Raw genomic sequence first — 17,696 nt, forward strand, 5'->3', positions numbered from 1 at the left:
GCGGGAGCAGGAGGAGACTCCACAGCAGTTTAAGCCCCTGGGGAGGGGCCAGCAGCAGGTTGGCCTCCCCACCCCCTCCATGAGGCCTCCTCACCCCTTGCTCAACCACACGGAACTCTTTGCTATTCACTAAACACCCAAAGCTCACTCCTACCTCAGGGCCTTTGCACAAGCAGTTACACCCCTGCACCCCCCCCCCCGACACACACCCCTAGAATATTCTCTTCCCAGGTCTGGGCCTGCCTTTCTCTCCTCTTCTGGGTCTTTTGGGTGGTGCCTCCACTGAGAAAGGTTTTCCCTGAATGCTCTCTAAAGCAGCTCCCAGCTGGGGCTGTTCTCACCCACTCTACCCCGCTAACACTCCTGGTTTCATCCTTCAAAGCACTAAACCCTGCCAGATTTTAAGTTCTCTATTCAACGTTTGTGTCCCGGCTCCCTGTGAGTGTGTGGGCTCAGCATCTGCTTGTCAGCTGTTGTGCACTGGGCCTTCACCAGCGCCCGTGTCAGGAGCTCGGTGAGTATCTCTTGATGGAAGAAGGAAGAAGGAAGGAAGGGAGGGAGAAGGGAAGGGAGGGGTAGGGAGGAGGGGTGCTGGGAAGGGAAGGGAGGGCAGGGGAAGGGGGGATATGGGGCCCCGGCCATCCCCTTGCTGCACCCATGGCAGAGCAGCTTGTGCGGAGATGGGCGAGTCAGGCTCAGGACACAGCAGGAGAGCTGCCCCCACCCGGGCCTCTGGGTCATGGGGCCGAGGGCTCCCTCTGCCCGGACACAGAGAGCTGAGGGCTTTGCTGAACTCTGGCTCCCAGCACCTCTGACCGAGGGGATGCTCTTCTGGAAGGAGTTTCCCTCTCCGGAAGCAGGCAGGGTTCCCGGCAGGGGCCGTTCAAGCCTTGTGCAGCGAGCACATAGCGCCCTCCTTAAGGAAGAAGGAATAGGGGGAAACACACAAAAAGCAAGCCTCCAGTTTGTGCCACCTTACGTGAAGGGGCCAGATCAGCTTTTCCTTGGGAGGGATGCCAGGGAAGAAAAGAAAACCTTCCATTTGTTTTCATTTGCTTTGAAACAGGGCACAGCAGCTACTCTTTTCTCCTGACCAGGCCGGGGAGTTAGTGAGGAGAGGCCTTTCCTCTAAGAGGGAAAAGCACATCATCTCACTCCTGGGGACCTCAGTAAAAGGGCACGCTCCCCTGTCCGAGAACTGTTCGCAGCGTCTCCCACCTTGCTTGGCCTCAGCCCCTTACACGAGTTCAACACCCTTTCCTTGAGCCTTTATAGCTTTTCGCCCAAGGCCACTCCACAGTCGGGGGGCGCCAACAGTGGGCTTTTGCTGGGCATCTCCTCGTGCTCCCAAAGGGCAGCTCCAGCCGTGTGCCCGCCGGCCCTGGGAAATCTGATGTCCGAGGTGGCTCGTGCCCAGCTATGAGACCGAGGTCCCGAGGGCTGGGGGGGACTAGAAGCACCCAACTTTAAGTTACCGAGGGGAGGGATGTGCGTGCAGCGGACCGTGTCCCTCTGTGCCTGCCGAGCTCTCGCCCTCCCGCTGCTGGGACAGTGCCTGAGTCTTCTCTGGGAGCCACAGTCCAGGGCCCCAGGGTGGCCATGAGGCTCAGATGTGGCCATCGAACCTCACCTGGCCCTGGGGCCCAGGGGTGGCACGTGAGCCAGTGAGGGCCGGTCGGAGCTCGTCCTGGGACGCGTGCTGGGGGGACAGGGACAGGTGGGCTTCACAGCTGGGTGAGGAGGTGCGAGCACATGAGACCCCGTGTGCTGAGGTCCCCGCGGGGAGAGCTCGGCCTGAGTGTGAATTCAGTCCGGGAAGACGCGTGCTGAGACGGAAAGCAGAGCCTGCGTCAGGTAATTTCGGCTCCACACTTAGGCATGCCCAACGATGGCGCTACCTGACAATTTGTATAGCACCAGCCAATAATTTCCTTTCCTTAGCTCAAGCCAGCTGGACGTGGGTTTCCCGTCACAACCAAACACATCCTGAGAGACAGGAGGCACCTCTTTGAATACCGATGCGCGTTGTTTTAGAGCGGACGGCAGCACTGGGCACTGCAAGGTGGCTTTCTTGGCTCTTGACAAGTTCTGTCGGCTTCTCCAAAACTGTGCTTTAATTCGGTTCCTCCAAGAAACCCAGCGTTCATTCATCCTGGAGGGGCGCCCATCTTTGACGCACCTCCCAGCCTGTGATATTCCCTTTTCTGCGGATGGCTTGGCTGTGAATTATGGACATGGCGGGGAGCTCTGGGCCATCCAGCCACCCTCACGGTGCCCGAGCTCCAGGGGGTCGATTAGACTCAAAACAAACAAAACACGAACCGAACCCCTCGAATGCGTTTGCTCTGAATGCAGTAAGATTGTGGTTATCAAATCGGTACTGCATCACCCCTTTAAATCACCTTGAAAATAAAATCAATAGTTTACTTTACTCACAGTGGGGAAATGGAAAGGAAGTGCCCTGAGGAAACTGAGTAACACGCTTCACTGGGAAAGAAGCGACGTGGATAAACCTGGGGGAAAGAATTTCAGGGAAAGAAAAGAATATGGATAGCTGGGAGGAAAAAAGGGCACCTAATTTTACCTCGTTCATTTCTGTGCTCCTTCTCACACACTGCTCTCCAGGCCTTTGTCAAACATGGGTCGCTTTCTGACCAAGCAGTGAGAATAAACCTTTTAATGTTTTTGGTGGTGACCATGGCTGGGTGTGGTACAGTCACTTATACTATTTCTTTCACTAAATATTCGAGATCATTAAAACATTGGGCAACCCACCAATGCGGCCTGGCCTCCAGGGGCCCAATTTGATCTCATTCAGATGCCACCACCTTGGCTGGCATCCCTCTGCGTGTTTTAATGTTACTTTTCCACAAGTCTTGCAGCCCCAGTCAAAGCTCCTCCATGCTGAGGGGAGAAGACAGTTCCTCCCGCGGTGAGACGTTCCATCAACTAATGTCCTGCTGTCACTTTGGAAATACCTGATCGCAAGCAGGAGGCTCTTTCTTTGTGGGTGGTTCGACGAGCCTGAACCTAACAGGGGTCGGGATTGTGATTTGCCGGCTTCCAGACCTTTCCAGCGGCTCTCTTCCTTCTAGCTCTCCACGTGCTGCCCTAGATGTCATCGTTTTCTAAAGTTAGAAGAGAATTAGAAGTTCTGGAGTCCAGCTCACCATACGGTAGGTCATTCATGTACGTGTTCATCAAACCTTTCCAAGGACTCAACTGGGCTCTGGGGATGCGGCCGGGAGGAGAACGGATGGGGTCTTTGCCCAGTTTAATTTGTGAGGTATGTCGAATGGTGCCTCCCCGCAAAAGAGATGTCTTTGTCCCTATCCCAGAACTTGTGAATGTAACTCTGGAAAAAGGGTCTTTGCAGATGAAATTAAGGACCTCAAGATGAGACTCTCCTGGATTACTTGGGCCCTAAATCCAAAGACAAGTGTCCTTATGACGTGGAGAAGACTCAGGCACAGAAGGGAAGGCCATATGAAAATGAAGATAGAAATTGGCATGAGGTAGCCATAAGCCAGGGAAGTCCTGAATCCACCAGAAGCTGGGAGAGGCAAGGAGAGATGACCCCCTCCCCACAAGGCCTTCAGAGGGGACCATCCTGCCGGCACCTTGATTTCAGACGTGCAGACTTCCGAATTGTGAGGGGCTAGATTTCTGTGGTTTCAAACCACCTAGGACCAAGTTTGTGACAGCCCTAGGAAACTAGTCTAGCCAGGGAGACACAAACAAAAGCGAAAACAAACACCTGGACAGCAGAACCCTTTACAAGATAATTCCAGGTGGTGATAAGTGCCATGAAGCAAGTAGGGTTCAACGATGTGCCACAGAGTGAGAAGGTACCCGTCAGTTCCTGTTATCCAGAGTCCAGAAGTTTCTGCGGCTCTCATTGTTCCAAATATACAAATCACGAGATTTGCTTAGCTCAGTGACCTGACCCATGTTTTTCCAAGAAAGCTCTTGCTTTTGTCTTCAATCCACTAGAGGCTGTTTCTCATGTTTGCAAACAAAGTCATCAATAGATACGGTAAAGGGGCTGCGTGAGAAATAATGAGATGTTCTCCCAAACGAATCGGTCCTCGGAAGAACGGGAAAGAAAACTGAAATCAGAGCACGGGGTGAGGTAACAGGGAGCCTTTCCTGTTCGTAAGGAACACTTGGCTTGGCTTGGCTGCCACCTCGCAGTCGCACGTCCTGTGTCAAGGGCATGTCCCACCTGAGGAGCCATCCTGTCCCCGAGACGGAAGCCAGAAGTCGCTTTTCAGCTTCCCTTGAACTAGGGTGCAGACTGTGGCCTGGACTTGGACAGTCATTATGGAGTTCGCAGTGTCAAGAAGCCACTCTGCAAAAGGGATCTGACCTGGTAATGGAACACAGTGACTTCTTGTTTCCAAGGCAGCAGCGGCCGAGCTGCTGGAACCCCAGGCTCAGTGTCCACCCAGCGAGCTGGGGAGTCTCCACGGATGAGCTCTGCAGTGTGGTTTAGACATCATTCCTGGTTGCATAGACTCCAAGAAACCTGATTTGCTGTCCCTTCCAGAAGGTCATGAGCTGCCCAATATCCTTTCCAAACTTCCTTTCCTGCTTCAGTAGCTGGAGTGAATTCTGTTGCTTGCAACCAAGAACCCTGACAGATGTGCCACTGGAGACCTTCCACCGTCACGTGCTCCTGTTTCCCGTGTCTGAGTAGCCGGGGGCCACCGCACGGCCACCAGTCAAGCATCTGCTGGGTGGCCTCATCATCTCTCGGTAGCAGCTGACAGACTAACAGCAGAAAAAATGGTTTTGCTTCAATATATGTGGACTGGGCTGGGGATCGATGGAGAGCACGTCTGTGAACATGCTCCCACAGAACCAAATGTTACAAGCTGGAGGAGAAGAGGCCCTGGGAAGTGCTCAGTGTTGCCATGGGCAACGGAGGTTCCTGAGAAAGTCGCAACAGGTGCTGGCCAGACGCACGCCTCAAGCGCCCTGAGTTTGAGTTACTTCACCAGAGCCGCAGGTTGGAGGAGCCCTGGGTCCTGGGTCCTGGAGGTGTCTCGGGAGCCTCCCTGCCACGCTGGGCTCCCTACATTCACCTGTGGCAGAAATGCACTGTCATATTGTCTGAGGCAGTGTTGTTTTGGTTTTTGGAAACTCACTGCAGTTTCCTCTGGACCAGCACAGAGCCCAGGAAGCTCGGCTGGGCCAGCAGCTGTGGGCAGAGGGGACGTTAGAGAAAGGTCTGAACGGGAGGATGGCACAGGGCTGCAGGGCACGGGTCACTGGGTGGTGTGGAGTCGGGGGGGGGCTACAGGGGCTCTGAGGGGTAGACACTCAGGGGCTGGCTGGGGAAGGCTGGCATGGGACAGGAGAAGGGAGCGGAGGGGGTCAGCGGGCCATGGCTGCCCTCGCTGTCACCCCTCCCATGTCAGAGGGGAGAATTAGACTACACAGGTTTCCAGGGGGCATGGATGTGGGCGAGAACACGCCACAGCCCGTGCTCAGTCTTTGTCTGCTAGGTGATCGCGTGACCGGCCAACCAGCCTGAAAGCGGCGGGGGCACGTGCAGCCAAAGCATGGGGGAGAATCTGAGGACCAGGCCTTAAATGTTCCAGGTCTAGCTTTTCGGCATAGATTCACCCAGAAATGGGGAATGATGAGGGTAGAGCCTCTTCTTCTCGGGACTGAGTGTAGTGGGAGAGAGCTACAGAGTACTGATACAGGCACGGGCCTAGATCCAGTTAGAGATAGAGATTAGTGACAGGTAGAGACACAATTGATTAGGCACGGGAATAGATGCAGACACGGATAAATAAACGTAGACATGGATGATACACAGATACAGAGATAGAGATGAGACTGATACACAGTTATCCTTTCCACATCCCGGTGGTGGGCTCCTGAGATCTGGAAAATTCATGTAAAATTGTTTGGCCCTCCCTTCATAGCAGAGAAGAAGTCTGAATTTTTTATTTTTCTCTTATGGGGTGTTCATCGTACCTTATTGGCATTAAAAGATAAAACGTGTTGATATTGTACAATACTATACATATATTGTACACATTTCTGAGATTTTAAACTTTTTCTATGTTGTCTGTGGCTTCTGCAAACTCCCCCCAAACTCTAGCCCAGTGACTGGAAAACAGCAGGGCTCAGGAAATATAAAACTGTAATACGCTTATGGCCGCTGTTTGCATGGCTGGAATTAGCCGGGTGTCAATAGGTTAATCTGACGGCAAATGAAAGGATTGTGAGGTCTTTAAGCAAATTTCCTTTGTAAAATGCCCAGGGAGCTTCCCTCCACACGCTGAGGCCTCTGCCTCCTTCAGACCCTGGCGTGTCTCCTGTCTCTGGGTTGGCGTCCTGACCAGCCCAGCAACATTTCCCTCCTCTGACGGCACATGGCACCCCCGGCCCTGCCCCCTCAGGAGGCTGACCTGAGCACCCTTAGATTCGGGTCTTATTTCAGCCCTTAACTTTTCCAGCCACACAAAGGGCAAGTGAGACCCACGTGGAAATCTGACACTGCTGAATCCTCCAGACTCTTCCCTTCCCTTCCTTCCCACGTTAAAATTCACAAACCTCCCTCACATTTTCAAGGAAACATCTAGATTGTTTTATCATAAGTTTAAATGGTGGCATCAGATGTAATTTTTGGCCTATTGCAAATACTTTATATTCTAAAAGGAAACAGTTCTATCACTTTTAAAGTGTGTGCAATGGAATCTCAATGCCAGAGTGATTTGATACCCATCGTAATTTATGTGAAAATCACATGAATTACATTAGGGTTCACTGTTTGTGTTGTACAGTCCTACGGTTTTTTAAAACATTTTTCATGGACTATAGTTAATAGGACAACTATAATAATATTCTTTCTCCAACTGGTAACAATTGTATCACACTAATGTTAGGCATTAATAATAAGGGGATATATGAAAACTCTGTATTTTCTACATGATTTTTTTTTTGTAAACCTGAAGCTTCCCTAATTAAAAAACAACAACATAATGAAAAAGCTCATCTTTAATGAGGAATTTTATGTAATTCCTTTTTCTCCTTGAACGTGCATTCCCCTAGTGGAAATCAATGAGACTGTACCATATTTTTACGCTTGAAAGTCTTCTATTGATTACTCTCTTACACATCACTGCAACAAAAATATGTGCAGAATTTAAAATTGAAATCTTACAAATTTTCCATGACCACAAAAATTTAAATGTTTAGTGCAAGATTCTGAATTTAGTTATCATTGCAATTATAGTAGTGTGCAATTGACCAAAACAATATAATTATGGCGGACTATTGTTTCAATTAATTCACATGTTCATGAATGAATGTTACTTATTGTTATAAAGAGACATGCTCAGCATCAAGGCTAACCCCCCTCCTCTTTTTTTCATTTAAATGTTCACTTTGATTGACATAAGTGCTTCTGTTATAGGTCGTTCCATTTCTTAATTTCTTCTACCAAAGAGGGCTTCCTTCCTTTCTGGCTTTATGTGGCTTTGCTAACGGGGAGAACTGGCAGGAGATGGAAGGGTGGGGAGGTGAGCCCGGTGAGTGAGGTGGACTCTTCAGTCCCTGGGTCCCCGTGTGTGCAGCCCAGAGGTCACAGCTCCCATCAGGTGGCCCATCCTGGAGAGCCCATCCCAGGGCCCCACGGTAACGAGCCTTGGAACACAGCTCTATCTTTGAAATCTCCCTTTATCCTGCCCCTTAGGTTTTAAATTGTACCTTCACCGAGCTGTCTTTAGATGATTTGAGCATGCTAAGTGTTTCTGGTCAGGACCCTGACTGATGAATCTTTCTTTTACAGAATAAGAGAAGGGCTCTTGTAGGAGAGGGAGTGAGAAAGGAGAATCCTGAGTCCATGCGGCTGTTGAGATTCTGGAAATTGATTCTCTTAGAACTGCCCAGGCCTGTGAACCCTGTGAAAATCTTCGTGTAGCCCTGGAAAGCTGAGTCCCACAGCGTGAAGAGGCTGAGGGGATGCCGGACCCTCTACCCTTCTCTCCTCCACCCAGTAAGTGCAAGAATAACATAAGGAACCTATAGTTAGTATAGAATGCTCATATTTTACCGTCGGTGCTCAAGGATGCTGGGGGATCCCATGCGCCATGGCGTGTGTCCTGCCTCTTCCATCCTTTTCTGCTGCCTGACCTCACGGGCAGGGGAAGGAAATGTCCCCTTCCCCACTTAGGCTGATCTCAGGAGACCAGAACCCTGGGGTGGCCTGGTTAAGTCTAACTCTCATCACCACGGAAGAGCAGTCTCTCTAGTTTCCTTATCCACTGGGCTTTCTACAGTGCTGATTTAGAGATTCCAGACAACCCATTGAGAGTTGTTTATTGCAGCAGCAGGGAACTGATCTATAATAACATGTAAAAAGATAGGGGTCCCCAGGCAATGACAGCAGCTGCAGTTTAAAGTAGAAATTGGAGTTAAAATGTGTGCTGGATCCACCTGCTGGCTGGGGCAATGGCTAGGGGAGGGGGAGTGATTTCTCATAGCCCATCCCTGGACTGAGCTAGAAGCCCTCCGAGGCGATGGCCCAGTATTCCCGGTGCTGCTTTTCCCACAGAAACTCCAGGCTCGTGGCAGGGTGCTGTGGGGTGTGTTTGTATTAGCTGCCACTTTTAGGACTCACCCTTAACAGTAATTCACGTTCAATCATTTTTTAAAGTAACAATCTCAGCCCTCATATTCACAGAGCCTCTTAAGTCACAAATCGTCAGTGCATTAAACTTTGGTTTCTTAAGTCACTGTTTGTGGTCATCAGCTTTGTGATAGTTTGGATTATTGTTCAGCAAATATTCAGTCTCTTCGTTTCTACTCTCCCATCTCATTGATAAGGTGTTTGGCCAGGTGACTCACTTTGATCAAGTGGATATCAGTGAAGTCACAAAACACAAGCAGAGACATTAAATGTATTCATGCAGCTTGGCTTGTCCTTCCACCCAAGGGTCCATCACAAAGAGAATGCCCCCCCAGGTAGCCACTACCATTTTAAATTGGCCCTGATGAATAAACATGAGCGGTGCTGGGTCCATCCCCAGCCCAGATCAGCCCAGCCAAGCCCAGCCCAGATCAGCTGAGCTGCGCAGAGCCCAGCCTAGATCATCCTAGCTCAGCAGAGCCCAGCCCAGATCAGCTGAGCTGCGCAGAGCCCAGCCTAGATCATCCTAGCTCAGCAGAGCCCAGCCCAGATCAGCTGAGCTGCGCAGAGCCCAGCCTAGATCATCCTAGCTCAGCAGAGCCCAGCCCAGATCAGCTGAGCTGCGCAGAGCCCAGCCTAGATCATCCTAGCTCAGCAGAGCCCAGCCCAGATCAGCCGAGCTGCGCAGAGCCCAGCCTAGATCATCCTAGCTCAGCAGAGCCCAACCTAGATAAGCCCAGCCCACATTGCCCAGGGTAGATCATCCTAGCCCAGCAGAGCCCAGTCCAGATCAGCCGAGCTACACAGAGCCCATCCTAGATCAACCCAGCCCATAGTTTCTGAGAGCTTCTGTGTCAGCTGGACACATCTCTCTTACTGCGACTCTCTCTGAGGGGTCCTAAGCAGTCCCCCAGCAGCAGGGCAGGAGAGTGAGGGCTGACTCCACGAGCCTCTGCTTTAGCTCCTTTATATATGGGCCTCAACTAAAGTTTAGTTTGAGAGTGCTGGGTCAAATACATACATGTGTGCACACACACATACTTACACACATACATACATAAATGTAATAAAATGAAAGAAAAGAATAAAACAACGACAATTTGAAAGAGCCTCTAGTCCAAACCCAGATTCAGATCTGGGAGCAGGCGCAGAGAGGTGAGGGGATGCGTGAGCTGCCGTGGTTTCCTGCCACTGTCCAGTCGGTGCCTCGGTGGGGAAGGGCCCCGCTGGTGGTGGGGGCCGAGGCAGAGCTGGGCCGTGGGGTGTAGAGACCTGCTTAAACCCCACCAGTGAGCTGGCGGTCACAAGCTAAGCACCTAGCCCTCCCAGAGCCTGCTGCTGCTGCTGCTACACAATGACACCAGCCTTTCTGGGGAGGAAGGAGTGGGGTGACCCAGAGCAGAGAGGTGTTGGAGAATGTCCCCCAGAACCCCCGTGCAAGGGTGGGGCCAGGTCAGGGGGCCAGGAATCCCCTGGGAGTCTGCCCCGGAGGGTTCCCAGAAGGCACCGCTGCCCCAGCTGTGGAAACACCATTAGGGGAAACAGAGTCAGAACAGTGACTCTGTGCTCGCGTTCCTGGTGGGGGTGTGGTGTGCGGGAACCCCCAGGTCGATGTTTCCTGTCCTTCTTTGGAGAGATGCATGGGTTTCCTGGAGGGAGGAAATGGGACACAATAATGTTCTGAATTATTAGCTTCTGTGATGCTCCTCATCAGCCCTGCGCTGTGGGGAGATGACAGACAGACAGACAACGCTGCCAAGTTCTCGGCTCCATTCATCGTCCGTGGGTCAGCTGATACAGCTGGGGAGCCAGAGCCCCTCCACTGAGGGGTCCCAGGGTGCCCCCAGGCTGCTCGCCCCTCTGAGAGGTTTAAGAGGTTTGAACAACTGAGATGAAAACGAGAATAATGGTTTCCAGGCAGTTTCCAGGCAGCACCCGGTATAAGATGAAAATGTGGGGGTCCCTTGTTAAGAAATCACTCAAAATTTAAAGCCGGCTGAGCATCCAACCACATGCAGGGCGCTCCTGAGCTCAGGGACCTGTGGCTGCTCACAGGGTGAAGCCAGGGTGAGTGACATTTGGAAATAATCACAGGTCTCATTTTGCAGGCCCCCCTGTGGTGAGAGTTCCGAGCTGGCAGGCCATGCATAGCTAATCAAAGCCAGAGCCCAGAAATGGCGGGTTTCATCTCTGTGGGCTCCATCGTGGCTGTTCCAGGCCCCGTGTGGCTGCCTGGGCACCCGCGAGGTAAGGAAACGGCCCCTGCCCTCAGCCCCTGCCCTCCACCTTGGGGTGGTATTTCCACACCAGGCCGTGGGCGGGAGCTTCCTGCTCAGAGGACAGACGGACTGCAGCCTCTCTGCGGTCATATTTGAACCCCCAGCCAAATGGCCCTGCCGTTCCCGAGTGTCCCCATTTCTCTATCTTTGGATTGTTGATAAAACGAAGTTTCTATCAGTCAGTGTCGATGCCTGCGACGAGGCGAGAGGACTCCCCGGGGAGCGCCGGGTGCGTCGCTTCCTTTGTGTTCCACGTGATTCGGCCCTGAGGTTACGGGGTGCAGGGAGGGGAAGATGAGAGCCAGGAGGGAATGGACAAATCTTTTACTCCACCCGGAAATCCTGCTTGTTCGGGTCGTTCAACAATATCCCGAATCCAGCCTCGGCTCGTCCCTCCCCCGCCCGCATCCAGGGCGCTGGGCCCCCCCGGGGCAGCCTGCTCCCACTTCTGCTCTTTCCCGCCCAGCAGGCCAGCATCGTTTTAAGGCATCGGTTAGCTACCTTTACACCCCGGATTAAAACATTCCAGCGAGTTCTACAGGCGCCTACGCGGGTGGGGCCGACGTGGCCTGGACCGCACCCCCACCCGGCCGCCCCCTCCCACTCTCCCCCCTGCCCCGTGTTGGCCCCGGGTGGCCCCTGAGCTGGTCTCCCCATCTACTCCACGCCTCGGCCTCGGCCACTCCTTTCCCCGTGGACCGTGGGCTCCGGCGGCCCCTGAATGTCCCCCCAGCACCCCCTGGAACCTGCGAATAGAATGGGATTATCCCCCACGACTCAGGAGGGCCCAGTGGAGCAGAGCCTTAGAGGGCAGAAGAGGACGTCGGGGGCCGGACGCCCCAGAGGGAAGGCTCGGGAGGGATGAGCTCTGCCCGCGGCCCATGCTTTGACCCCGGCTGGGGATGACCCCAGCAAGCGCCTGACTGCAGCCAGGTGAGCCCTGAGGATGCAGAGCCACTGGGTCCCGAGGACGGCCTCGGCGAGACAGGAAAGGGGTGTTGCCAAACGAAGACCTCTCTCCACCCCACTTCCTTCATGCCTCTGCACAGGTGCCACCTCCTCAGAAGGCCCCTTTGAGCCCCTTCCTCTTGGCCCGTTACCTGACCTTGACGCACTTTTCTTCTTTGTATTTATCACCGCCTTACATAGTAAATATTTGTGCATATGTGCATGCTATGTACATACAGTATAAACGTATTAAATATATGCAAATAAATACATACGTATCTCTTTTCACCCGCTTAATGTTTGTTGCCTGTCTCTCCCCACTAGAATGGCAGCTCCAGGGGGCAGAAACTGTCTCGCTTCCTACCACATGCTGGATCAGTGGGTGGCTTATCGCAGCTGCTCCATACATTTTGTTGAATGAGTACAGGATGGATGATTCGCTTCTTTCCCTATTTTATAAATATGGTGTCTGTGATCTAGAAGAAAAGAGATATCTCAACCAAAGGCACAACTGACAGTTTCTGCTCCAGCCAGGACCCCACTTGCCTTCCTGGACTCATTCCCTAGGCTCGTACCTCTTCTGCTGTCACCAGGTTTTCTAACAACTCCTTTCATTTATCATGGAGGCAGTGGTAAATCAGCTGACAGGTCAAGGGGTAATTCTTCGTTTCATTTATTTACTCCTGCAACAGATTTTTTGGGCACCAATTTTGTGCCAAGCCCTGTCCTAGCCTGTGATTTGATGTGGGTTCTTCTCTTCTGTAGCTGAGCATTTGAGTGGACATCTGAATGAACTATGGTGATGAAAATCCCAAGTGGGGATGAGCATCCAGGCCGGAGGAGGCAAGTGCAAAGGCCCTGAGGCAGGCGTGTTCTTGGCATCTTCCAGGGTTGCAACAGGACCAGTGTGACTGCATCAGCATGAGAAGAGAGTGAATGGAGAACGCTGATGCTGAATCCAAGGAGCCTGGGGGAAGAGTTTATGCAGGGCTGAGTAGGCATGTGAAGCCTTGAATGGGCGCTAGCGGAGGGTTTTAGCAGAAGAGCGGCATTGTCTGGTTTATACTTGAACAGAAACCACTGGCTCTTGAATGGAGGATGGACTGTGGGGACAAGGACAGAATGTTGGGGACCAAATAGCCTAATTGCAGTTGTCTGAGCAAGAGATGGTGCTAGTTAATCTCAGGGTTCCTCAGCCTTGGCACTGTTGGCATTTGAACTGGCTAATCAATTTCCTGCTTTGAGGAAAACTGGCACTGGCAGCATCCCTAGCCTCCACCCACTAGATGCCCAGTTGTAAAAAGCTAGTGTTCCCAGATGTTGCAGATATCCCCTGGAGGAGCAAAATCGCACCTGCTTGAGCACCCCTGCTGGAGCTGGACCCCCCTTACTGGTTCCCAGCTGTCTCTCACCAGGTGAGCCAGTGCTCCTGTTTTGTCTCTCCTTAGATTTTGGGACTGTTGGTTGACCTGTGACCTTGGCATTCCATTGGGTTCGAGGAAAGCGTGAACTTGCTGTTTGTCTTTTTCTTTTCTTCTTCCTTTTTAAGGTTGGGAGCTATGTTCTTTCCAGTTCTCTAAACCTCTGAACAGAAACTTGAAAGGGACACTCTCATTTTAACTGTGGGAAAGATATTTCGTAGAAGCTCCCAGAAGAATCCCCTACAGCGGCTTGGCCAGGGTAGGCCAGATGTCCAGCAGTGCGATGAACTTGACTGGCAGAGTTGGTCTGTCCCCTAGAGCTGGGAGCACTGATGCTGCCCAAACACATCCAGTTTCTCTTAGCAAAGAAGAGTGTGAGCTACCAGCGGTTTCTGCCATAAACTCTTTGTTGTGTTCACTTATGTCTGGCCGATCAGCTCTCCAGAAGCAGGTGCCATATCTAATTCTTATTTCCAGTGCCTTGGTGCTTAACAATAAATATCAGTCAAATGAATTAATACACGAAGAGAAGTCTTAACGGAGATGTCTGAGGCTGCTGCATGCTCTGATAACCCCAAATCAGAGTTCTTCCATAAGCTCAGGCCTCTGAGCCATGGGGCAGCTCTTCCCCACTCGATGCAGTGACAGCACCTCCTACCCCCCACCTACAGCTCCTGTGGTCCCCTATTCATGTGTCTTCACAAGGGGCACTCGTCTCCCTGCTCTGAAGGATGCTGGAGGACCCGAACTTGACCTGGGCTTTGCAGCTGTCCTCTCTTAGTCTCATTTAACCCACATGACAACCTGCTGCCGTTGCCATCATCCCATCCTTAAGTGAGGAAACAGAGCTGGGGGGTCAGCTAAGGAGCCCCAGTTAGACCTGTGTCCTGGGGCCACTCTGGGGCCTCACTCTGTGTTCATGAAGTCAGCAGCCACAGTTAGTTCAAGAGGGATCTCTCTGGAAGGCGATTTATAAGGCAAGGTGTGCTGTGGCAGAGAGAGACCGGAATTTGAATTATATTATAAAATGGATCATGCGTTTCCTTCTAGGAAACCCTCGTTGACCAAAGATCCATGAGCTCTGGCTTGTCCACAGGGACCCGCGGCTGCCTTGCCCCTGGCTATGATAATCATCTTAACACTCAATTGCGTGTCTATTAATCACACAGTGACGGTCACACGTGTAATCCCCCTCGTCTGGTATCCAAACGAGGTGACCGGTGGATGTCACGGCAAACGCGTTGCCCCCATTATCTGTGTTCTCAGAACAGTCTCAATTGGTCACAGGTAAGAATTTAACGTAATTGTCATTTCTGTCCAGGGTCACCTGTGAGCAGTGCAGAGGTGATCACAGTTAGGCCGGTTTAAATCCTCTCCTCCCAAACTACCCTCTCCTCGCCCACGTGCTGTGCTAGACCACGGGCATGGTACAGACTGGACTAGACAATTCCGTGTGGTGAAGGGGGAAATGTGTACGTTGCTGCAGAGATTGCCCTGCCACGCTGAGTCACGCGTCTCGCTGTCAGCTGGCCCAAGGGAGCAGCAGGATGACAATGAGCTGTCCCCTGGCTTGATGGTTTATGGTACTGGTTTTCATGATCATATTTTCTCAAGACACATGAACAGATTTTTTTCCTAATACAGTTCTGCATACAAGATAGCTTGTGTCTAAACGGAAACTCGGGCAGAATTAATCATCGCGGGAACCGTTACAGATGAGGCTGGAATTTGTATTTTAAAACCCGTACACGGCTGTCCTCACTCAGGAGCTGGGAAGTCGGAGGGCTACCCCTGGGGGTCACTCTGCAGCCCCCTCTGCTCTTGAAAAGCCAGTTTCGGCCAAATTGTGTGTGTGATTAAAGCCACCTGCGCCCAAGCTGGGCTCTGGCGCCTCCAAACCGTCCCGACCACATCTTCCTGCTTTTCACGTCTCTCCTCTCCATGCTGATTTGTTCGAGATGTGCGGAAAGCTTGACTTTTACAGCCCTCGTAAAATCCCTTCAGCTCCAACCCAAACTATGTCGGTAAGTGCCCGGACAGAAACGGCTCAGGTTGTATTCCAGCCTCTCGATGGAAATAAAGACACACACAGCAGGAGTGGTCTGGTTTGTGTTATTTGCGTGTCGGGGAAGTGAACAGCCACCCCCCTTTGCAAGGCAGCTAGAACTGGGCGGGTCTTCTAAAGAGAAAAAGAGGAGAAAGGGGCCCCAGTGAGCAGGCTGAGCCAGGCAGGTGGGGACTCGGGGGATCCTGAGGCCTGGGGGGTTCTGTTGTCGCCCCAGCCTGGGCCTGCTGGGTCCGTGACGGGTAACTTCCCAGCCAGGGGACACTTGAGCCCCCGAGGCCTCTCATACACCCCCAGAGGAACCTGAGGCCGTGACCTTGGATCCAGAGCACCAGGGGGCTTGCTGTGACCCACGGGAAACATACGTGGCCAGAGGGAGCCGTGGGGACCCCAGACCCCTCAAGTGTCGGGGCTACTGCTTAAATCCTGACCTGCAACACGTGGTCCATAGTACCAGCCTACAGGGAAAACACATGTGCACACACACACACACACAAAACACACTCACAGGTACACACATATACACACACTCACAGACACACTCACATACATGCACATACTCACAGGCACACTTGCATGCAGACCCACTCACAGGAACACATGCATGTACACACATGCACACACACGCACAACACACTGCGTAAGAACAGGGGGTCTTCGGGGGTGGGAGATGGTCAGGGGCTGTACAGAGGAATCTGCTCTCCTAGTTTTGACCCTTGGCCTCTGTATGCCGTTGCCTCCTGCCAGGCCCTCAAGTACAGAGAGTGAAGGCACAGCTTGGTTCTGACACCCAGTTCTCCTCTCCCTCCTTCTTGAAGGTTCTGATCATTCCCTGCCCCTCTCCTCTCCGGACAGTCTTTCCTGCAGCTTGCTTTCATCATTTTTGAGTTAAAAGCCCATATTTAACTAACCAAGTAATTACATTCAGCTTACTTTGACTCTGGGTGTTTGCACATCTGTGCATGTCAGGGCACCAGCCCGCTGGCCCCTCCATCTGTCCCCGGCCTCATCCCCACGGCGAGGCCCTCCCCTCCTTTGGGCCAGGGGAGGTGGGGCTGCTCTGAGCTGGCTGAGAGGAGGGGTTCTGGGGAGGGACAGGGAGCAGGTAGGGTGGGCTTTCCCCAGAGGACACTTTTCTCCAGGGGCAGGGAAGTTATGTTCATCTTACAGTTAATAACATAGGGGATTCCTTCCTGCCACTTTGCTTCCATCACAGAACCACTCGGCGGTTTTAATTAAATCAAAACCATTCATTACATCAAGAGAAGGGGTGGGGAGAAAAGACCGCGAGACAGCTTCCCTTACAAAAGAGGCCTCCTCAGCTCTGCGCGTCCTGTGTAGTGGAGGACAGAGCACTCTTTCAAAACAGCTTTTTGAGTGTGTGATTTCATGTTCTGATACAATTGTTAATGTTCTAATAAGCAGCTCAAACGGGGGGGGGCAGCAATTCTGGCTGGTTTTGGACATTTGCACATAAAGTGCCTTCCTTCCTCCGATGATGTTTATGTAAATATAGGCGGGCTGTTAGCAGAGCCCACCAAGGCTGAAGGGCGGGTGGGCCTGTGTGTATGTGTGCATATACGCATCCACGTGCATACACACACACACATGCACATTTACACCCACGCACACACGTACGTGTACACATCCATACACATGTGCATGTGCATATACACATGTACACGCACACACCTACACAGACACACACACACACACACATGCACACGTACATGTGCACAGAGGCATACATATACGCCATACACACACATGTACATGCACATGTGCACACACAGTTCACTTGTATTGAGGACTTTTCCTGGAACCCTGAGAGCAGCCCAGGTCTCCACTCTTTCTGGCCCATCCATGAGCTGACTGAGGAATGCCTAGCATGGAGGAGGAGTGTCTCCGTGTGTCCTGTGTGTGTACGTCTGTGTGTCTCTCTGCCTGGCTTGTGGTGCAGACTCAGCCATGCCCTCCGGGGAATGCTCAGCCGCGAAGCCAGTGCCAGAAGACGCCCGCGTGGCCTGGGCCCGCCTGCTGCTATTTGTAGCGCAAATACCTTAAAAACTCCTTCAACACACAGTCCGTCATGCAGAGGCCAACTGAAGGCACCGGGAGCACCCACAAGTGGGCGTTGGTTTGTTCTGGTAAAAAGGGCGCCCTAGATGTTTCCCAAATGCAGGGCGTGGGCCCCGATGAACCAAGTGTCAGAGGATCATCTCCAGGGACCAGGGCAGCTCAGGGGCCACCGCAAGACCGCTGAGTCTGGCAGCTCCAAGTCACCCCTCTTCCCCGCTGCCAGCCCTCCCAGAGCCTTGGGGGAGAGGCTCAGG

The sequence above is a fragment of the Tamandua tetradactyla genome, chromosome 1 (genome assembly GCF_023851605.1).
Source record: "Tamandua tetradactyla isolate mTamTet1 chromosome 1, mTamTet1.pri, whole genome shotgun sequence".
In the NCBI taxonomy this organism is placed as follows: domain Eukaryota; kingdom Metazoa; phylum Chordata; class Mammalia; order Pilosa; family Myrmecophagidae; genus Tamandua; species Tamandua tetradactyla.